The sequence below is a fragment of the Camelus bactrianus genome, chromosome X (assembly GCF_048773025.1).
Source record: "Camelus bactrianus isolate YW-2024 breed Bactrian camel chromosome X, ASM4877302v1, whole genome shotgun sequence".
Lineage (NCBI taxonomy): Eukaryota > Metazoa > Chordata > Mammalia > Artiodactyla > Camelidae > Camelus > Camelus bactrianus.
The window spans coordinates 13,553,584-13,578,132 of NC_133575.1; the positions used below are offsets into that span (position 1 = coordinate 13,553,584).

The window sequence follows — 24,549 nt, forward strand, 5'->3', positions numbered from 1 at the left end:
ATTCTACTCACATTCTGCTGACTAGAACTTAGTGACATGGCCATACCTAACTGCAAGAGAGCCTAGAAAATGAAGACTAACTGTGTACCCAAGAAGAGGAGAACACAGGTGTAATGAACAACACTGACACAGCCAGGAACCCACATCACCTGAATCCAAGTCCAGTGTTACTTCTATTATATGGGGTTCACACTGTAATGGATTTTTATTGAGCTGATAGATCTACATGGCATAATCTAAGGCATAAAGGACACCTCTGCAGACCTTAACATGGAGAGGCACTGAAGGCCACTGAAAGTTGGGAGAATGCAGGCTAAAAAGGTCAGTAGCTGATTGAAGACAGGGTCATGATATGTGACAACCCTGAAGGAGGGCTTCTTAGCTCCTGGAGAGGTATAGCGACATGCTTATATATGATGTCAGCAATGCTGAACCAACAGGCTGAAGCAAGAGTCACGAAATTAACATGGGGAAGTTCTCCATCTTATCACCACATAAGTTGGGACAAGATGTGAAGTGATGTTATTAAGCAAGAGGACAACTTGGGCTCTGGCTTTTGAGCCCAAATATCAAGTTCTAATAAGAGCTCCTTGAAGTCAAGGACTAGGTCTTTAATCCCCAAAAGCCTGACACTTTACGCAAAGCCTGATATTAAAGTAGCTTTGCAGTCCACATTTTCTTGAGGGAATGAAAGAAGGAAGAAATAAGTACACATATAAGTTTATATTGTTTCCACATCCCATCCTATGAGGCTCAGCACTCCATATTTGAATCAGTGAAAACTCTTGAATTCTTACCAGTGTCAGTGAGTGGAGACCATCCATGCCCATTTAACGAACAATTAAGAATTAACAACGATCCAAATCAAGATGCTGCATCACAAAATGAACTTTTCATGTTTTGCTAAGTAGTTTGATGTGAATTATTTATTATATTTTTTGGTGTGTTTTATAAAACTAATGAAGATTTGGTCACTGTCAGCTCTTTGAGGGTAAATGCCATTCCATGTCTGCACACTCCCTCCATTACTGCCTTTCAGATGCTTCACTGAAGGACAGCAGTGTGCTGCGGCAAAAGAAAATACTGAAGCACCAAGACTCTGTGGACAGACTTGCAATGTCAGAAGGAGGTGACTCATGAGAAGGACTGTTTGCTGTGTCGACTGCTACTCTACATCAGCAACCTGGGAAGTGATTTTCATACTCTGTGTTAGTAAAGGTACACTAATTCCACTAAAATGAGTCTCCTTGGAATCCACCCACAATATTTTGTGGCAGGAAAATTTTTTGGTAATGACTGTAGTGTTTGAAAATCACGTTCTTTTTTGTGTGTGAGTTTTAAATTGAAGTATAGTTGATTTACAATGTTGTGTTAGCTTCTGGTGTACAGCATAGTGATTTAATTATACGTACGTATATATTCTTTTCTAAATTCTTTTTCATTATAGGTTACTACAAGATATTTAACATAGTTCCTGGTGTTATACAATAGGTCCTCGCTGTTTATCTATTTTATATATAGTAGTTTGTATCTGCTAATCCCATACTCCTAATTTATCCCTCCTCCACCCCCTTTCCTGCCTGGTAACCATAAGTGTGTTTTCTATGTCTGTGAGTCTGTTTTGTAAATAAGTTCATTTGTGTCATTATTTTTCATTCCACATATAAGTGATATCATATGATATTTGTCTTTCTCAGTCTCACTTACTTAGTATGATAATCTGTAGGGCCATTCATGTTGCTGCAAATGGCATTATTTCATTCTTTTTTAAGGCTAAGTAATATTCCATTGTATATATGTACCACATCTTCTTTATCTATTCATCTGTCAATGGATATTTGGGTTGCCTCTATGTCTTGGCTATTGTAAATAGTGCTGCTATGAGCATTGGGGTGCATGCATCTTTTCGAATTAGAGTTTTCTCCAGATATATGACCAGGAGTGGGATTGCTGGGTCAAATGGTAAGTCTATTTTTAGCTTTTTAAGGAATCTCCATACTGTTTTCCTTAGTGTCTGTACTAATTTACATTCCCACCAACAGTGTAGGAGGGTTCCCTTTTCTCCACACCCTCTCCAGCATTTATCATTATCATGGACTTTTTAAATCATGGCCATTCTGAAAATCTCATTCTTAGTTAACTAGAGTAAAAATTAAAGTCCAAGTAAAGTTCTGGTCCAAAATGCATAACTGAAATCCATTCATAAGGAAGCATCAGATAAACCCAAATCAAGGAACGTTTTAGGAAACAATGGGACTGTACTGTTCAAAATCAGTCAGTGTCATGAAACTTCACAAAGATAGAAGGGAGAACTGTTCCAGATTAAGGGGACTAAAGACCTGACTACCTAATGCAGTGCTTAAGACTGGATTGGAACATGGACTATTTTTTAAAAATCACTCTAAAGGACATTATTGAAACAATCTGGAAAATTTGAATATGGACTCTATACTAGCTAATGGTGGTGTATCAACGCTCAGTTTCCTGAATTGGATAAGTGCACTGTGGTTTTGTAAAAGAATGCCATTACATACTGAAATATTTAGAGATGAAGGGTCACAATGTCAGCAAGTTAGTCTCAATGGTTCAGTAAATAATGATAACAATACATACATATAGAGAGAGATTTGGATGTCTGTTAGAGTAGCTAGAGTTACCTTAATTAATATTCTGTCTCATCAATTACTTGGCCTTATTGTCTTACCTTCTGAAAAATGTTAATAAGTGAATCTAGGTGAAAGTTTATAGAAGTTTATCATACTATCTCCATCATTTTTCTGTAGGTTTACATTTTTTTTTTCAAAACTAAGGTTAGAACACACACATACACATGGACCATGTCCCCATTCAGTAACAGCAAGTATTAGAAACAGAACAGGTCTGCAACATTCCTAAGGTATTAACCACAAGACCATCTATGAATTCTTGATTTGGTTAATATCCATAAAACATAGCACTCCTCCTCAAATGCAGTGAAACAGAACTTCCTGAGCAAGAATGTGTATGTGTCAAGCAGAGAAAACAAAGCCACCTTGAGATATGGATGTTAGCAATTGTCTGACTTCCCTCTGTAAGAGGCTTGCCGCAGTGTTCGAAATTCATGCCCCACCAAAAATAGAAATGACTGTCAGAGTCACTCACGAAGAGTTGGAATGGCAGTTGTTGAATCTTCAGATGCCAAGAATCCACCTTATTTGGAAATCAGCAGGGGTTTCTTTTTGAGCTCCAGATATTTGGGGTTAGAGTGTTTTGTTTGGGAAGTTGGGTAGGTGGTTTGGGAGTCTCAATGTGCTTTTCTGAACAAAGGGACTGGAATGTTTGTGGGGGAGATGGTAAAGGGAGGTCAAGGAATAGTTGGGGATTGATAGTTGAAGAGAAAAACTAAATGGAGTTCAGCTACAGTTCAACTCAGCCTCCTCTTTCTGCCTGTGATCCAGGAGCAGTCGCTTTCCCTGCAGAAAAGGGACTGTTACATGCGTAGGGAACAAAGATGGAATTTATTGCACAGGGTTATCCATTGTATATAAGTTATTGTGACTAGATAAAAAGAAAATGGTGTTTCTAAGCCATCTGCCTAGAGAGAGAAATAGCAGTGTAGCAGGCAGTCTTTATAATGGTTTTTATTGTAATGGAATTTTTTTGTAATCGATGGTCAGAGGTCAGGTGATCTATCAGGCTTCTGATTAAAATTTGAATTTCTCCTTCCTTAAGTCATTTTTCTAAAGAGATTGGACAACTGGGTTATATTATGTTTATTAGTTGACATACGCCTAGCAAGTTAAAAAACATTTTTAATTTGGGAAAATACTCATGCCACTCCTGCCAGAACCCATTCTGTTTTCTTTCTGCCTGTAGTGTTTAGTTTAAAGTCCTTAAAATGCCATTTAGGGCCTTCTGAAATTGTTACGGAAACGACAGGCCAGTCAAGAAACAAGCACCACTCGGAGGGTTGGAGTACTCAGATGTATTACGCTGGCGGGCTCAGAGGGGCTTCTGCTCCAAAGCTCTGAGCACCTCCAAGACGTGCGCATGGGGTTTTACAGGGTAAAGTACAAGCTTGGGGTATTCGGCCAATAGGCATGGAACAGCTTTAGCAGCATTATCATCACAAAAGTGGAGGCGGGGAGGCAGCAAACCAACATTCCAAAGCCAGATATGTATCTTTGAAAATCCAGCTGGCTAGCAAAAAAACATGAACAGCAAACCAACACTAATTAACCTACATTTACAAGTTAGTCTAGCAGAACTCAGATCAGTATTCCAATATTTAGATTTGTGAGTTATCCTGCCAGCCCAGCCCCTCCTTCACATTCCTAGACTTGTGAGTTATCTTGTTAGACCAGCCTAGCTTTTCCTTCACAAAATCTCACCCTGAAGTATATTTTCAGTCCGTACCTTCTCAATCCTACCACCGCCCAGTCCTATGCCCACACAATAATCACTAGGATACTTAAATTTCTCCAAACACATCACAGCCTTGTGAATTCATTCAGTTTCTTATTTTGTCTTCTGGCAACACTCTCCCTGCTATCTCTACCTAGTGAACTTTTATCCATCCTTCAAAGCCCAGCTCAAATATCACCTCTTCTGGAATACCTTCCATGACTCTGCTCCCTCCTTAATCCCAGGCACAATGATTCACTTCCTTTCTTGTCTTCCAATGGTACCTTATTCAACCCTCTGCCATAGTTATTAACACAGTCTTCTAGAATTAACTTCCTAACTAGATTTTTAACAACCTGGGGATAGAGACTCCATTTTATACATCTGAATTCTCTGCATCTAGAATCAATGTTCCATAGTAGGTATTCAAAAATGTGTGTTGAGGAATGACTCAATCAATGACACAACAATGGCTAGAGAAATTCTAACTATGTACACTGTCTTGCCTACAAGCTAAACACTCAGAATGTATGAGCACAGCATAGTAACAGCCTCTGTTCACTGAGTGCCTACTTTCTGCTAGCCTGATGCATACATTTTATCTCACTTCAACTCTACTACATGATTATTTCATTTTACAAATGAATAAACCAATTTATGTAGGAATCTCTTGTGGCTGGGGCCTTCCCCTCTGTGTCCCTTTGGAGGATATCCCTCAATATCTTTGGGGCAAGATTAATGGAATAAGGAGGAAATCTGGAATCCAGCCCTTTTCAGCCTATTCCTGTGGCTCTCCCGGTATCCTCCTGCTGACCAGTGGCCACCATTGGCTACTAAAGGTAGCTTTGACACAAATAATAATGATACTCTGCATTCTCCTGGTATCGACAGTTCTTAGAATCAGTTTTTTCCCCCATCACATTCTGAGCCCCTGAGTTGGCTGGATTTGGCAGCAGCATATTTAGAACATGCTACAGGCCATTCTGAAAGGCCTAGCCATCATATCCTGGGTTTCAGTTCAAATGTAAACTCTATGGTGATTCTCTACAAGTGCTGGGGAATGGTTTGGGCTTTCTAGTAATACAGCCTTTCCTGCTGAGCCTATCAGGACCATACTTCAAAGCTCTAGGAGACATGTTGGTTCCCATTCATCACCGCTTCTCCATTATCCCTAATGCCATTAGCCGTACGTACTATCCCACTAATGATGCATTGCTATTTGGTAGTCTGAAATTTATTCTTATTCACTATGTGCCATCTCTATTCCTCATCTAAGAAGTGGCAGGGCCCTTGTTAGTGGCAGCATTTGTTAATCACAGTCACACAAATGAAAACTGCTTGGAATGTGCCAGTTCACTTGGAGATGTGGGTATTCAGAATGTAAAGGAAAACAAGGCATAAAGAGAAAACAATTGAAATCCCCATCTTTTAAAATATGCATATATCTGAATAACAGCTAAATAAATCCAACCTTAGCTTGGTGATTTTTCTTTCCACAGAAAGTTAACTTGCTTAAAAAAAAATGAGAAAAGAAAAATGTAATTCACAGAAAACGAACCAAGCATTTATTTTAACCAACATACTTTTCTTCTAGTTCAGCAGTTTACACAATTGCTCCCTAATCCTCAAGTGAAAAGGGTTTAAGTGACAGATGCAAGAGCTAGTCTCCAGGAAATCCCAGCCCACCACCAGCCTGAGGGACTTGGACTCATCTTGGAAAGAGTCATCCTGTTTAGGTGCCCAGAGGCAGGATGAGCTGGTAGTCACCTCATATATACTTTTAAACACAACAATTCTGTACATTTGAATAGATATTTTGGCAAAGAGGATATATGAGTGGCCAATAACCACATGAAAAGATGCTCAACATCATTAGTTATCAGAGAAATACAAATCATCACCATAATGAGACACCATTTCATACCCACTGAAATGGCAATAATAAAAAAAAAAAACCAGACAATAATAAATATGGGTTAAGGATGTGAAGGAACTGGGACTCTCATTACACTGCTGGTGAGAATGTAAAATGGTACAGCCAATTTGGAAAACAGGTCTGCAACATCTTTAAACTTGAAACCAAAATTTACCCTACGACCTAGCAATTCCACTCTTGGGTATTATCTACTCAAGAGAAATGAAAACACAAGTCCACACAAAGAGTCACATGTCAATGTTCATAGCAGCATTATTTATAATAAACAAAAGGTGGAAACAACCCAAATGTTCATCAACTGGTGAATGGACAGATAAAATGTGGCGCAACCACAACAACAGAATACTTATCCAAAATAAAAAGGAATGAAATAATAATACATGCTAGAACATGAGTGAATCTCAAAAGCATGATGCTAAGTGAAAGAAGTCAGTTGCAAAAGGCTGCTCCATTTATATGAAATGTCCAGAAAATGCAACTCTATAGAGACTGAAAGATTAGTTGTTGCCCAGAGCTGAAGTGGGAAGATAGATCAACTGTAAATGAGTATGAAGGATGTTACGGGGGTGCTAGAAACTGGAGTACAGTGATGGTTGCACAACTCAGTAAATTTACTAGAAAGTCATTAAATTGCACACTTAAAATGGGTGTATAGTATAGAGAACATAGTCAATAATTATATAATATCTTTGTATGGTGGCATATCATAACTAGACTGACTTATCATGGTGATCAGTTTGAAATGTATAGAGATATCAAATCACTATGTTGTGTAACAGGAACTAACAAGTGTTGTAGGTCAATTATACTTCAAAAACAAATAAACAAACAAACAAAACAAACTCACAGAAAAAGAGATCAGATTTGTGATTACCAGGGGAGGGATAGGTGAGGTGAGAAGGAACTGGATGGAGAGAGTCAGAAGTTACCAATATTCAGTTATAAGATAAATAAGTACTAGGAATGTAATGTACAACATGATAAATGTAATTAACACTAATGCACGTTATATATGAAAAATGTTAAGAAAGTAAATGCTAAGAGTTCTCAACACAAGGAAAAAAATTCTATTTCTTTAATGCTGTATCTATATGAGACGATAGATGTTCACTAAGCTTACTGTGGTAATCATTTCAAGATGTACATAAGTCAAATCATTATGTTGTACACCTTAAACTTATATAGTGCTGTATGGCAAGTTTATCTCAATAAAACTGGAAGAAAAAATATATTTAAAAAATTTTTAAATGGGTGAATTTTATGGTATATAAAATATAACTCAATACAATTGTTTAAAAAAAATAGTTAAAAAGTTACATTTTACACAGCATCAGCTCCTCCTTCCTCCAGCTCAGTTGAATTGGGGTCCCCTTGTGGTCCAAAGCCCTGTGAGGCCCCTGCAATCCACTCAGTTCCCTGGAGGGCTGGCAGGGGTACCTTCAACTGCACTGGCCACATCTAGCTTTATGGAAGCATGGGAAAGGAACCTAATTAAAAATCGAGTTTTATTATTACAAAAGAAAGGTAGAGTGAATACTAGAGGACAATGTGCAGTTTCTGTGTATATATTTCTCTATGATCTAGGTAGGCTGTACGCCAGGGAAGGAGGTGAATAAAGTGGAAGGAGGACAAGTACAAGCAAGGCAGAGTTCTAGTCCCACGAAGGAGGCAACAAGTCCTGAGCCAGGTTCAGCATGCTGCGAGCAGGAAGCAAGGCAAAAGTCAGATGAAGGACATCAGGTCAAGGATGGATGCCACTCAGCCACAGAGCACTGATGGACAAGCACTCAAGTGTCTTCTAGCCCTGATGGGCTAAGCGAGACAATGGGGTCCAGTCAAACTACAGGGATGAGGGAGGCAAAGTAGGGCCTGGATTTGGACAAAGTCCTGACCTCCCCATGATCTGAATCTCTTTGGCCACTACGCTATGCCAGTCACCATCATCTCTGCCCTGAACCTCAGCAATGAGTCCCCCAACTTGTCTCCCTGGCCCCCTGCTGGGCTTCCAACTGGTTCTGATCAGGCCCCTCTTGCTTCAGAGAAAAGGTTCTCCCTTCACACCCATTCCCACCTAAAGTGGCCAAAATCCACAATCTGCCGTTTAGTGGATAACAAGGGTCCAGGACCGTTGGTCAGTGGGTTGGTGATAGGTGTCCTTGCTAGAGGACTGCTCAGCACTGAGCCCTCTCCACAGAACGCCTGACCCTCAAGATGAGGGTCCTTTTACTGTGGCCATTTGGAGGTCTTCTGAACCTTCACTCCTCCCTTTCACACAGATACGCTCTCTGCTACCTCCTCTTCCCTTTTACCCCAGTTCCTAGGTTTCCAACAGGCTGCATGTTAGACTCATCAGAGGAGCTTTTAAAACTCCTGATGCTTAGGCCCCATTCCAACCAACTGAATTGGAATTTCATCCCAGCCCCCCACATTCAGATTCAGCTGACCCCAGGTGGAGCTTCGGGATCTGTATTTTAAGAAACTCCTTGAGTTACTCTAATGGGCAGCCAGGGTTGAGAACCACTGCCCTTTATGAAAATAAGTCGCTCCCAAGACCTAGGAAAGAAACTTAAGAGTTCCATGAATAGGCAACTGTTGGCAGAGGGTTTAGAATTCAGATCTCTAGGATGTCTGTGTGCCAAAGCAATAAGCTAGCACTTCTCTAACTTTTAAAGTGCAGAAGAGTAACCACAACTGTGGGCTTCTGTTAAAATGCATATTCTACTGCCCTAGGTCTGGGGTGGAACCTGAAATTCCGCATTTCTGACAAGCTCCCAGGTACTGCTGGTGCTACTGAATCCCCATCATCCTTTGAATAGAAAGGCAACAAGCTATGTGGCCTTCAGACTCAGAGGAGAAACGAAGAGTGAGCATGAGTGACACTGCTGTCATCTCCAGTGCCTATTAGTTTGCTAAGTTCAGCATTCATGGGCTCTTTATTTCCTCCCAGGAAACTGACAACCCCTAGCACTTTGAGAGTGCAGGCCCTCTGATGCAAGGTGGGGCAGGAAGTCTGGCCTTGGCCCATTTGCTCCTGGATTCCCCTATAACTTAGATTCCTCTAGTCACCTCTGCCTCTGGATTTCCTAGAACCAGACGCAGGCAGCGTTTCTTCCAGCCTTTGGCCCTGTTCCTGCTAAACCAGGGCTCAGGTTTTCAACCCAACCTCCCTTGCCTTGTCCTCAGTGCTGCAAGGCCTCCTGTTTTCATGCCTCTGTTTTTACCTGGCTCTGTCAAGCTCACTCCTCTCCTGTTTTTTCAACCCATCATTAATTTTGGCCCATCAAACACAGATTCTCTGGTCCCAAACTCACCTTGTTTTAACAGAATGAGTCAGTCAGGTTCAGAGTTCTGTGCCTTTAAAGCCAATAAAGACCTTTCCGAGCCTTCAAAGGAGAGTTCATGTAAAACCAAAAACTGTGCACCCAAATTCACTAGGATGACCTTGTCAATTCCTTCTCTCCCATCTCCATCCACATCAACACTGATTCCACATTTGTCCCAAAGACCTTTCTTCTCACATTCAATCTTACCACTCCTCATTTGCACTTACCCAGAGTCCAATGACCTGGTCTGGTCTTCCCATCTCTCTGGCTTTTGTATCTGGCCTCAGCCCACTCCTATGTCCAGCCCCATAACTCCCCTCTCGGCTTTGACCATTTGAATGCCCACTATAGAACCCACAAAAGGACAACTGCACAGCACTAGCACCCATCACTCTGTGAGCCATGCTGCCTTCCCCGTGTACCTGGCAGCACCATCTCTGTGGAGCCGGCTGGTACTCTCTGGAGTCATCCCCACTCCCAGGTTCTCTGTGTGCCTGAAGCCACTGGCACCTTAACCTCCACTCCCCACTGCAGGACCACTCCACATACCTGCATTTCTGCAGGATAAAAACATCTCTTGATGTGTGTTTACCCTGGCAGGACTCATCACCCCAGAAGATAGTGGGTTTCACGATACCCTAGGTGGACAGGCCTCACATCCTGCCCTTATCAAAGTCATAAAACCTATTGTTCAGAGGAGTCCCTGACAGATCTTACAACCAATCAGGTACCTGTGCACAAATTGATCATGTAGCCCCTACTCCTTGTGTGCACAGCCCACTTCCCCAGTAAGACCCTGCACGCCCACTCTCGGTGCTCATGCAGACACCTCTTGCCTGTGTGGCCCGCTGTTGTCTATGGCAGCGTACCCTAATAAATTCCTTTCCTAAACTCTCCTTGCCCTCTGGTAAGTTCTTCTACCAACCCACGTCACCAACCAGCCGCGTTGTGCCCACAACAATCTCCTTTACCTACAGAATCCTGCCAAGTAGAACAAGGCACTACGGTGGCCTGCAACGCATTTGAGCACCACTAGGTGCACTAGCTTTCAGTTAAGAGGCATGATGGTTTTGTAGCCTTGTGGAGAAGTGGTAAGTACTATAATTATGTAAGATGTAACTGCTAGGGGAAACTGAGGGAAGGGTCTAATGGATTCTTCTATGCTATGTTTGCAACTTCCTATAAATCTATAATTATTTCCAAATAAAAAGTTTTTCAAAAAACAAAAGAGAAGGGTGGGGGAGAGGAAACGTGAAAACTTTAGTGTGGATATAAATCACCTGGGGGGATTTATTAAGCTGCAGATTCGGATTCAATAGGGCTGGGGCAGGGCCTGAGACTCTGCATTTTCTAACAAGCTCCCTGGAGATGCCAAAGCTGTTCACAGACCTTCCTTTGAGTATTGAGGTCATAGAACATGCTTTTGTAATGAAATGTTTCAGTCAGCCAAAAATTACCAAGGTTTTAAATAAATAAATAAATAGATAGATAGATAGATAGATAGATAGATAGATAGAGATATCCTTTTCAAAATTCCTAACCGGGCACTGTTACTGTAGAAATACATCCTACTGACTCCAGTTTAGCTCCATCATCAAGTCTAATAGCCCTTTCACACTTGTCCTGAAGTCTTACAATGGAGTTAGGTACCTTCCAGATACGAGTCCCTCTCCCTCAGCCAGAGGTGGCCCAGACCTCCTCGCTGACTGTTTGGGCCCAAAAGATGGGTTATCTTGACAGTCCCTTCGGCCTTGGCCACAGGAATAAGGGTCTGCCTTCCAGTAGCCTAGGCCCTCGGGACCTAATATTTTCCTGACAGCCTGTTCCTTTGGGGAAAGGGCTATGCCCTTCTGTCCCGCATTAACTGAGGCACTAGCCAAGTGACTGGCGCAGGCATTACCCCTACCATCGCAGGTGATACGGGAGCACCAGAATCTAGGGGAAGCTCCAGGAAGGATCAAGACCAGCTTCAAGCTTCAGGTGTGGAAAACTCAGAAACAGGTGAAAAGGACGCAAAAAAAGGCATTGCAAACAGCCTTTGATTGGTCTTTATCTAAAAGTGGGGGATCGGTGTGCTAGGTGGGAGTATAGAGCCAGAGGCAAGACACTCACTGCCCCTCAAATGTTCTGTCCTCATCCTAGATTTTGTATGAACTCAAATGTGCATTCAGTGCCCCCATAGGAAACTATTCCTGTGACAATTTGCTACTGATATAAAGCTTAGAATTAAAAATAATCTCAAAAAAAAAAATAATAATCTCAACCCCCTTTGCGTCCCACAACAGATGAATGAATAAAGAAGATGTGGTATCCCAGCTGTAAAATAAATGTCATGGGGATGTAATATACAACACAGGGGCTATGATTAATAATACTGTACTGTATATTTGAAAGTTGCTAAGAGAGCAGATCTCGAACATGTTCATCACAAGGAAAACAAAACTCTATGTGTGGTGATGGATGTTAACTAGCCTTACTGTGGTGATCATTTCAAAAAACACACAAATATTGAATCATATTGTACAACTGAAACTAACATAATGTTTTATGTCAACTATATCTAAATTTTTTAAGGATATAAATAAATAAATGAGAAATGTATGTGAAATGCCTGGCACTTTTTTTTAATTGAAGTATAGTTGATTTAGAATGTTGTGTTAGTTTCAGGTGTACAGCAAAGTGATTCAGTTATATATTTATATGTACACATATGCATATATATATTCTTTTTCAGATTATTTTCCATTATAGGTTATTACAAGAGCTGGCACATATTTTTACATGTACAACTCAGTAGTTTTTAGTATAGTGGCACATTTTTAATGCTCAGAAATATCAGATGTTATTCTTACTAGTGTCACATAATCACTAGATTGTGGGCTCTCTAAGCTTGTGCTTATTCATTTCTGCATCCTCGTAACATCTAGTACTGTCCTTCCACATCAAAGATGCTAAATAAAGTGATCCCCATAATCAAAGAAACGATGTGATACACACACACACTAGAATACTATTCAGCCATGAGAAAGAAGGAAATGCTGCCATCTGTGACAATGTGGATGGACCCTGAAGGCATTATGCTAAGTGAAATAAGCCAGAGAAAGACAAATATTGCATGATATTACTTATATGTGGAATCTAAAAAAAGTCAAACTCATAGAAACAGAAAGTAGAAAAGTGGTTTCCAGGGGCTGGGGGGTGAGGGATATAGGGCAAGGTTGGTAAAGGGAGACAAACGTTCAGCTATAAGGTGAATAAGGATCTAATGTAAAACACGGTGACTACAGTTGATAACACTGTATTGTATAATTGAAATTTGCTAAGAGACTAAAACTTAAATGTTCTCACAAAAAAATCTTTTAAAAAGATAAACATGTGAGGTGAGGATGTGTTAATTAACTAGGTGGGGGAATCCTTTCACAATATATACATATATCAAATCATCATGATGTACACTTTAAATATCTTATAATTTTATTTGTCAATTATATCTCAAAAAAAAATCTCAGCTTATACTTGAATATTTTAAAGGTGTCAAACTATTTATACAACTATAAACTATAGTTAACTAGAGACTAAAAGAGAAAGTTTAAAGGTAATCTCTCAGCAATCATAAACCCAAAATTTATTTATATGTATATAGATATATATTAAAAATCATGTGTGCTTATTTAGCAAACTCTCATGTTCTACCATGTCTGGAATTAAAATGCAAGCAACTTGTTATAAACTTTTGAGATGCAGATCTCCCACAATTCCAAGACATCAGTAGACACTAACTGGTGACACAAAGAAATGAACCTAGCGAACCAAATCTTTGGCAGGCCTCGTACTCAAAACCCAGAGCAGGAAAACCAATTCTGAAAGTTTTATAATGAAAATGAGAAAATAGAAACAGAACACACAGAAGAGTGGAGATGATCTGGGATCAGTTCAGATGAGCGGTTTAGATGAGGTTAATGAATAAAAATCATACAGGCGCCCAAATATGCTACATTAGCAATGATTTGAAATGGGGAAAATAGAGCTCTCAGAAAATTACCACATGAGACACCACATCTCCCCCAGTACTCCAAGTAAAATTTAAGACTTCAGTTAGAGAATAGATTGATACTGAAACATCAGCTGAGTATGGAGATTTAGGCAGCAATTAACTCGAGTTTGAGAGGCCTAGGCTGGCCACATAGCTGTGTTTACATTTTCCCGCATTGCACCACACTGTGGATTATGGTTAACTCCAGGTCAGGGGGAATGGAGGTGGGGGGTGGGGGATGTTAAACTTCCCCCTCCCCCTACTTCAATACAAGTGAAGGCCCCCAACATGGAGCCAAGCATGGAGCAGGCTCATGCTAAATTGTCCCTCACCTCCTCAGTACATAACGCCCAGATCCCCAGGGCAAAATGTGGGGTCTCTGTTATTGAAAAACTTCACAACCAATCAGAAGAAAGAGACTGTAATGGAAAAACAGCTTCTTTATCCTTGCTCGTTCTCAGCTTTTACAAGAGTTTGTTTATAGTGGAGTATAAATTAACCCAAGAAATCGAAATCGGATATAGCTCAGGCCTCCAAAGGATACCCAAATGGGCAGTGATCTGGGAGCCGATGCCCTGTCTTGTCAGAGATCTGGGAAGGTAACCCAAATGCAGCCAGCCTCCTGCCTTCTCGAGGTTCTCTGGCAGCCCCACACTGGTGCTGTGTGGAATTCTCACTGCACTCCTGTTCGCCACCATTCCCTCCCCAGCCTCCACCCCTACTGTCAGCTTTCAAAGCTGTTGAAATCAGAATGACTCTTTGGAATTGTTAATACCAAACTTTTTACTTCACAGAGAGAATTCAGAGCCTGCCCTGGGCAAAATTGCCCAGTATACAGAATTTGTCTCTTTGAACCCATCTTCTTCTTTCCCAGATAACATTTGTTTTTTAACAGCTGCTTTCAAGGCCTTGCCAGTGCCCCAAGGCCTCCCCTCACACCAGGAGAAGGTTACCTTCTCAGCCTCTGCGTGGGGCCAGCCCTGAGAAGTGATTGCTGACTGCTGCGAACCCTGTGCTTTATGTTCTGCAGGGAAGCTCTGCTGAGAGGAAATACAGTCCATGCACTTTCTCAAATGGGCAGCAGCTCTCTGCAATGAAATCCTCCAGTGTGATCAAGTGAATACATTCATTCATAGATTAAACCCCCAGAACGTAAAGCCAAGATAAATTTTGCCTGATAGGAGAATGGATATACTTTCTGAGATGCAAACTATTTCATCAATCGCAGGAGCTCTTCCAAAGATATACCAGCCAAAGAAAAAAGGCAAAATCTGCTTGGGAGACAACAGCACAGGCTACTGCTGCTGCAGCTTCTCCTCACCTTAATAGAGTCATGGAGGAACAAAGAACCCCACTCAAGGCTATTTATGAATGAGGCAATCGTCAAACCTTTAACTGAAGCATACTGCCACTCACTTAGCCCTTGGAGCCACAGACTGACAACTTGCTCCTTTGTCCTTCCTCCACTACTGGTTGGGGGCCTTTTATTTGCTATGTACTGTGCTAGTTCTGGAATGGAGTTGCCAACAAGTTAGCCCCAGTGCCTACCCTCATAGAGGTGACAACCATGCAGAAGAGACAAGCAAGACAGAAAAGCCTGAGGAGAGGTTTGGGGTGCAGAAGGCCCAACACCCTTCAGGCTTCTAATGCATGCTCCAGTTTGAGAACCACTGCTCTAGGAGGAAAAGTTCATGACTTTCCAATCTGTGAGTCCCTTAGTTTCATCACATGCGTTCTACACCCAGGATTTCTTTATACAGTCCCAGAGGATAATAATAGCCTGCAAGGTAGATGTATTGCTTAAGATAATGCTGGCTAAAGTAATGAATAAACCTAAAATTTCAGCAGCTTGACACAACAGAAATTTATTTCTGGCTCACATTATAGGCCCACACGGGTTTTCATTTTGGTAGTGAGAGGAGGAGGGACTCTGCTCCACTCAGTCATTGAGGGACCCAGGATCATGGAAGCTTTACCATCTTCATCATTAGGCTTCCAAGGTCACGTGGGAGACAACATAGAGCCAGCAGGTGGGAGAGGAGACCATGGAGAATCTACCCCTTCATCATAGGCACCTCAGCCAGAAGTAACACACATCACTTCCACTCACATTCCACTGGTAGTCATAGGGGCCTCACCTAGATGCAAATGAGAAGTATAGCTCCTGCCTAGAAAGTTGATTCCTACTCACCACTGTATACTCTGGAAGGGTTGTGTAAATTTCTGATGGGCAGTCATCATCTTTACCACAATAGAGGTTATAGTTATAAAGATGAACAAAACTCTAGCCAGAATAAGAAATTCACTAGATGTTACATTACACTGTTTGTAAAACTGGAGTGGGAATTCAAACCACAGTCTAATTCCACAGCCCTGTTCTTCAGAATACCTCATCAGCATGTCCATGGTCATCCTCTATGCTGGGCTGAATAATGCCCCTTCCCTCAAAAGATGACCACATCCTAATCCCTGAAACCTATGACTATGTCACCTTAAATGGCAAAATGTAATTAATTATATGCAGATGTAATTACATTAAGGATATTGAGATTATGCTGGATTATCTTGGTGGCCCCAATGTAATCACAAGGGGCCTTAAAAGAAGGAGGCAGTAGAGGTAAGGCCAAACAGAAAAAAAGGAGATGTGGTAATGGAACCAGGGGGTGGAGTGATGTCCTCTGAAGTTGAAGAAAGAGGCCACAGGCCAAGGAATGCAGGCAGCCTCTAGAAGCTGGAAAATGCAAGGAAACAGGATCTCCCCTGAAGCCTCCAGAAGGAACACCTTGATTTTAGACCTCGGACCTTCAGAGCTGTAAGAAAATTAATTCATGTTGTTTTAAGCCACTAAGTTTGTGGTAATTTGTTACAGCAGCCCTAAGAAACGGATAACCTGAGCTCTTAGCACCATGGTTTTCTGTTGGATAACAGACCCCTTTTGGCAGGGCCCCAAGATCGCTCCCTTCCACTTTTCCTCAGTCTTACCCAATGAGAAGTTCTTCTCTCACCTGTGACCTCCTAGCCCACCCAGGAGGGACAGAGCTGACAAGGAGAATGATGTGTCCCATATTCTCCGAACTTCACACAGAGCCAAGATGTCAATCAAGCATCATTTAAAAATACTAAAAGAAAATAACATTTTAAAAGTTCTTAAAAACAGCCATTCATGATTTTAAAAAAAAAGCTTAAAAAACTAGGATCAGAGGTAAAGGTCTTCAACTTGATAAAAAACATCTATTAAAAAAAAACCTACAACTAATATCTAATGAAAGATGAAAGACTGAATGCTTTCCCCCTAAGATCAGAGCAAGAAAAGGATGTCCACTATTAGCATTCTTATTCATGCACAGTAAGGCAAGAAAAAGAAATAAGATGCATACAGCTCGGAAAGAAAGATGGAAAACCAGTCCCTGTTTGGAGATGACATTCTCTAAATAGAAAATTTCAAGAAATCTATCAAAAAAATTCCTAGAACTAATAAATGAATTCAATAAGGCTGTAAATAAAAGAAAAACATACAAAAATGATCATACCACTTATATATACTAACAATAAGCATATGGAAACCAATATTTAAAACATAGTATCATTTACACTCACTAAAAAGAAAATGAAATACTTAGGTATAAACTTAGAAAAACATGGTCAGGATCTATACCCTGAAAATTACAAAATGCTGATGAAAACAATCAAACAAGAACTAAATAAATGGAGAACCATACAACGCTCATAGATTAGAATACTAAATGGTAAAGATGTAAATCTCAGGAAGGTTATTTGTAGATATAGATAAGACTATTTTAAAATTTATATAAAAAGGCAAAGAACTTAGAATCACTAAAACAATTTTTAAAAGAATAAAATGTGAAGAATCACTTTACCTGATATTAAGACTTACTACACAGCTACAGTAATCAAGACAGTGTGATACTGGCAGAGCGACACACATAGATCAATGCAGCAGAACAGAGAACCCAGAAACAGAGCTACACAAATGTGCCCAACTAATTTTTGACAAATGTGCAAAAACAATTCAACGGAGGAAAGACAGACTTTTCAGCATGTGGTGTTGGAGAAATTAGATAACCACAGGCAGAAAAAAAATGAACCTTAACCTAAGTTTCACACAATGGACAAAAATTAACTCAAAATACATCATGGACTTGGATGTAAAACATAAAGCTATAAAACTTTTAGAAAAAAATTAGAAGAAAATCTTTGGGTTCTAGGCCTAGGCAAACAGGAGGAGGTGTGGCTGCTTGTTGCAAACTTCTTGGGGCCAGCCAGACCCCAGAGGGGATGTGATAATCCTTTGTTCTTGCAGCTGTCCACGCAGGCCTGTTCACAATGTTCCTGTAAACCTCCAACAAGACAATTTCTATTTTCTGCTCTGCACCTATTTATCTCTATATGAACATCAAGCCTGGGACACAGAGCCTTGAGAAAGGGCTATCATGTATATTTCAGGCTATAAGCAACATTCTTTTACAAAGGTACAGAGCCAGCATGACTGAGCACAGGCAGCAGAGCACAAAGGTCAGAGCTAAAGGAATAAATCCAATATGGAGTCAGGTTTGTTCTTCTGTTACAACATGGCCAGACATTTCACCAAAGATAATGTACAGATGACAAATATGCACGTGAAAGGATGTTCAATATCATTAGCCATTAGAGAAATGTGAATTAAAACCACAATAAGATATCATTGCACACCTATGGGAACGTCTAAAATAAAAAACAGTGAAAACACAGAATGCTGATAAGGATACACAGAAAACTGATCACTCACATATTACTGGTAGAAATGTAAAATGGTTCAGCCACGCTGGAAAACAGTTGGGAAGTTTCTTACATACCTGGATATGCATTTACCATACAACCCAGAATTTCATATATCCCAAAGAAATGGAAACTTATTTTTACTCAAAAACCTGTACACAAATTTTCATAGCGGCTATATTCATAACAGCCAACAATGAGAAACAACCCAAATGTATTTCAACAGGTGAATGGTTAAACAAACTATGGTGCATCCATACCACGGAATACAACTCAGCAATAAAGAGGAATGAACTACTGATACAGGCAACAACTTAAATGGACTTCAAGGGAATTATGCTATGTGAAAAAGGCAATTTTAAATAACTACATACTGTGATTTGATGTATATAACATTCTTGAAATAACAAAACTATAGAGATGAAGGACAGAGTGGTTGCCAGGGGATAGGGATTGTGAGAGAGGAGTGTGTGGCTATCAAGAGAGACTGGTGATGATGGAAGAGTTCTGTATCATGACTGTGATGGTAATTACATGAAACCACACATGTGATAAAATTTCATGAAGCCACACACACACACAGATGAGCACAAGTATAACGGGCGATAATTCGTTACATTTAAATAAGCTCTGGTTTTGATACTGTACTGTAGTTAAGCAAGATGTCAGCATTGATGGAGGTGAAGTATAGGATGCACAGGACCTTCCTGTACATGTCTTCGCAACTTCCTGAGAATCTATAATTATTTTCAAATAAAAAATTTACGAATAAAAATAAGAAAGAGTTCTTGACAGTTTACAAAATCAGTTTACAAGCATCACTTATCTCATAAAAGCCTCATAGTAATGCAGGAGGATGCATAGGGCAGATTTCAACCCCATTTTACACATGGACAGTGAGATGCAGATGACCAGTTGCCCAGTAGCTAAGTAATGGTGAAAACACGCAGTTAACCTCATCTTTGATGATTACCCAATCCAGTGCTCTCTCTCCCTTTTCCCCATGTAGTAGGCATGAATCTTAATGCCAGAACTGTACCAGAAATACCCATTTCCTTGTATTCTTCGAATCACAGCAAATCAGGCTCTAAATACCTATTCTGTCACACTTGAAGAAAATTCTATCTTTGGCATTACTGGGCTCCCTCCCTTCCCCTGGAGTCACACAAAGATCTGGGAAGCTTCTGCGATTAGGCAAAGGGGATCTTCGGTTTACTGTGATGGCAGCTACCATCATCACTGTCTTAGCACAGGTGGTATACAGATGGCCAGGTATCCAACATTCCAAACCTTACCAAGGCACATTGCCATGGGGTGTAAAAACCTCCAAGATGCTAAAAGAGGGTACAATTCAGCATACCCGCGTTGGCCAAGTTTCCTTTAGTGGACATACCTCCCCTACTCCATCCATCTCACTAAGAGATGCTTTTCCAACAAAATATTACTTCTTACACTTAATAATTATTTATTATTTATGGTTATAGGAAATAAGTTGTAAAAAATCTGCATAAATGTTTTGTTGCCGATATATATGACAGAGTGATCAATAAAAGACTGTCAAGCATAAAAATATATTACATCAGGATAAAAGTCTGTGGGGGAAGTGAAATGGAAATATCATTTCAAGGAGTAAAAGGAACGATGTAAAATTTCTGATTGTTAAAGAGCTTGTCTTGTACTTTTAAAACGGATGATGGTTGCTGTTGTATCATAATGATATTTTGATACCAGCAAGTACAACATAAGAGTTCTACTTTTAAATATCAATAGTTACAATATACTAACTATTACATCTTTTGGAACTACGATGTTTAAACATGTACAGGATTTTGGATATCAACTTTAAAAGTGTGAGGGAGCATGTAATTTTTCAAAATTCTTTTAGAGGATACACAAGCAAAAAAGATTTGGAAGACCACTGATTTAGACTGAAGTTTCCTGCAGTGTGGTACGTAGATGTCCCTTCACACAGAAAACCAGATGATTTTTATGTGGCATTATGATGGTCCATTGACTTCACCTGCCCAACATTTACCCCTTCCTGCTTCTCCTCCACCATCTGCCCTTCACCCTGTCTTATTGTGAGACCCCTCAGCACCCACTCTGCACCCCTCCCCAGTACCCTCCCATCTCTACCTCTTCCAGTGCCCCTTCCTGGTTCTTAACGCTGCCCTCCAATGGCTTCCTTCTTAAACCACCACTCGACTTTAATTCCAGCCCAGCCCTCTGCCTCCTCCAGCCTCCCCTTCTCCCTTATACAGCTCCTTCCAAGACTCTTCTCTTCTCTTAGCATTCTAGTCCTTTATGAGTCACAGTCAGTCACAGCTTCAGCTCACCTACAATCTCTCAGCCCCTAGACCCTGTTCCCTACTTTTGCATGGAAACAGACAAACATCGGGAAGATGGTCCAGAAGCAACTGAATCTCAAAAACCACTTCTTTAAAAATAATGCATGTGGATCTGAACAAGATGCTTGACCAAATCCCTTATTATATCCACATGGACAAAATATAGACATGTGGTTATGACGCAAGAGGGAAGGGGGGAGGGCACAGCCATTAACACGTTGATCACCCACTGTGGATTGGGTGCCATGGGCGATGCTAAAAGAATGACACAGCAATTAGCACCAAGATGGTGGAAGTCAACTCCCAGTAGAACTTGAGCTTCAATACATGCTCACTGAAATACAACAGCATGCTAAATGGCACTCCCACAGGTGCCATGAAGGTTCTGAGGCTGACCATAAAAGGTCAAAAAGTGCGTGATTGCCCAGTTCCTGGGAATCCCAGCCCCTTCCCCAAAGTAGTTGGAATAATCCTCCCACTTGTTAGCATATGAAGTTATCAAGCCCATAAAAACTAACAACTCCCACACCTCATGGCTGATCTTATTTTCCTAGATGACCCCATGCTCTGAGTCCACTGCTCTCCCTTCTGAGTAAGATGGCCTGCATTCTGCCTATGGAATGTGTGTTTCCTAGGCCTTTCTCTTGCCTTCTGAGACAGCCTACACTCTTGTCTATGGAGTATGTATTTCTTTGAATAAATCTACCTTCACTCAACTATGGCTCACTCTTGAATTCTTTCCTGCATGAAGCCAAGGATCCTTGCTTGGTGGGGCTCATCCCAGGGACTCATCTGAGACCTGGGACATGGCCATCCTTTCCCACCCCACATTTTTCCTGTATCAGTTATATTAAAAAAAGAGTGAGGGAGCTCTACCTATCTAGAGAGATTTGGAATTAGGTCACTCTAAACGTGATGGCATATGATCAGAGCTAAAGGAGAAATACAGGCAATAAGTGAGGAGAGTAGAGAATGAAGAGATCTCTTGGCAATCTAGGGAAGCTTACCTGGAGAAGATGGGCTATGCGCTGGGTGTCAGCCACTGTCGTGCTGTAGCTCTGTCCCAGCCCTCTCCAAAGGTCACCCAGATACACTGTGTTATTCCACCATTTCCCAGAACTTGCACACACCAGTATGGGATTTGTAGATGCTCTGATACTCTTCAATGAAATGCCTGGAAATGATAAGCCCCTTGGTATTCAGTGACAGTCTCTGTATCAGTCAGTATTGCTGCATTATAGTCACAAATATTTCAGTGTCCACAGTAAACATTTATTTCTCACACACCATTAGGTTGTCTGGGGCTCAGATGAACTAGCTTGAGTTCAGCTAGAAGGCCTTCCTTTAAGCTGTAGATCCACCAGGATTGGTTCCTTGCAATGTGCTGGGCTCTAGTCTCTCCCACATGGGTTAATTCTTGGGCCTAGACTGAATAAGCAGTAGCTACCCAGGGTAAGCTCTTGTCATGAAGATGGCAAAAGCATGAGCGAGGAAAAATAGAAACATGTGAAGCCTCTTAAGGCTTTGTTTCAAAACTGGACTTGTGCTGCTTCTTCCCCCATTCTGTTGTTCAGAGTCTCAAGGCCAAGCCCCAAATCAAGGGGTAGGGAAACTCATTTTGCCTTTTATAGGAGAAGATACAAAATTACAAGGCAAAGAGCATGGATAGAGGGAGGGATGCAGAACTGGGGCTATAAGCCAATTTCTCATAATCTCCCATCTGTTGTTTCCTTGGGCTCAAAGAGCCTATCCAATCATCTGGCCTCATTCTGCCTGGGTCTTGTCAGGACTCCAGGATTCTTGCTGTGCCTTTCCCTAAGCCCCATTCCACAGCTCTTTCTGTGCCAGGGAAGTTAGCTGTCAGAAAGCTGACCTCCTCACCACATCTTTCCAAGAATTATACCTTTGTTTCTAATCCACTCTTATCTCCCATCTAATTGAAGTCTCAAATCTGCACTTAATACTGACTATCACCAATTTCCATAAGCCAAGTCAAGCCATTTCCCCAGCCAGGGTACAGTCTGCTTATCAACTTGTGTGCTGCTAAAAATCAGACCAGGGACAATTCTATGATGGATTCTACCTTTCCTCTTTCTTGAAGAGACTGCCATATTCTGTGTTTATCCCATTTTTGAGGGGTCTCAGACCCTGTTGGGACTCAGCCACCCACAACTGGGCCCCCTGCATGCTCTAAGGCCAGCGTCATTTTATAAGGGATGGGGGTTGGATATGGTCTGTTGGCACTTGGCCTCCATTTCCACCTCCTTCCATTGTGTCTGACTGCACTAATAAGCCCAGAAAGCTAAATATTATATTTCTCAGACTCCCTTGCAGCTAGGCTTCTGTACATGAACAGGTATCACCAATGGGAAGGGACACATGAGGCAGAGATCATCTTCTTCCTGCTTTTCTGACTTTAAACAGAGATGTGGAGTGTTTCTGAAACAGATTTCCAATGTTTAATTTGCACTTCTAGGGTGTCAAGAGATGCACCAATATTGGCTTCCTGGACCCTGGATGGTATATTCCAGTGGTAGCCTGACTCTCCACCTTCCTAACTGTGACAGAGATAGGATTTCTTTGGGTTAGTTCTGTGATGCTCTGGCAATCATTCCTGTTTGTCCAGCCCTTCCAACAATATGTTAAGCTCCTGATTCTCTGAATTCAAAAGCTTTCTGTTTAAATACTTAAAAGGGTTTCTGTTTCCAGCACTGAACCCCAATAGATACAGCATGGTATCCATGCTGGGCTTGAACTACTGTAGCACCCATATAAATAGTGCAGGTTTTCCAAAAAGAATGATACTTAACATACCCCTGTGAGCAGAGGTTTCCTAATGAATGCCGTCCAGACAACATTCTTTACTCAGCTGAGCTGGGAACAAAAAAAGCAAATGCTTTCAGAGCTTCAGTCAGCAAAGAAGCAAGAATGCATCACCACCAGACCTAAGGGAGCCAACCTCAGGCTGCTCCCATCCCACCATCTTCGCTTCCTTCTGCTTGGCTGCACCTTGCCATGGGGCCTCCTCTGATGCCCTTGAACTCTCCAGGCTGATGCTAGGAGACTCTACACCATTCCTGCCAGACCACATGGACAATGCCAAAGGTTAGTCACCACCCATAGATACTCCTCAAAAATTACAAGAACAGCTTCTCTGTAATAAAGACAGGGGAAAGATTGGAGACTGGAGAATGATTAATGGCCCCTTCATAGTTGACGGGAAGCAAGTGTGATCTGCATTTTGGGTGTTGATATTTTCTCACATCATGACATTCCCACATGGTAGCAACCTGGGAGATAAAAACAACAGCCTTGTTTGGGGGAATGAAGGGGGTCTGTGTTCCTCAGTTGCTTTGGAAGAGAGCATGCGTTTCGGGAAGTGTTGCCATAGGGGGCCACAGGCTCCCGTGGTATTTGGCAAAGCTGGAGTCTTTGGAAAGTCCAAAGGTGATATATTTAATAGGCGGCTCATTTTCTTTCATCTTCATGGTAAGTATCTAATCCCAAAGGCAAGACACAGCAGATAAGATGAGATGAAGTCCCCATCAGACTTTGCAGCTGAAACTAAGGCGGGAGAAAGGCTGAAAAACAGCAGCATGGGGCTCTGCTTCTGTAAGAGAAATTGAAAGAAACACAATGAAGGGGGAGCTGATGGGGAAGAAGGGGACAAAGGAATAGAAGCCACAATGCGGGAATAAATAAGCAGGATGCAGACAAGGGACCTAAGTCCATGGGATGCCCATGGGGAGA

The 24,549-nt window shown here is 41.3% G+C and overlaps 1 protein-coding gene across 1 annotated transcript in view; it reads right to left on the minus strand.

The window, feature by feature from the left end:
- RAI2 (retinoic acid induced 2) overlaps nucleotides 1-21,954 on the minus strand; it is a 301,266-nt gene extending 279,312 nt beyond the window's left edge. Inside the window, exon 1 of the mRNA XM_074359293.1 lies at nucleotides 21,807-21,954. The gene's annotated coding sequence lies outside the window, so the exon portion shown is untranslated. The remainder of the gene's footprint in view (nucleotides 1-21,806) is intronic.
- Between the last annotated feature and the right edge of the window lie 2,595 nt (nucleotides 21,955-24,549).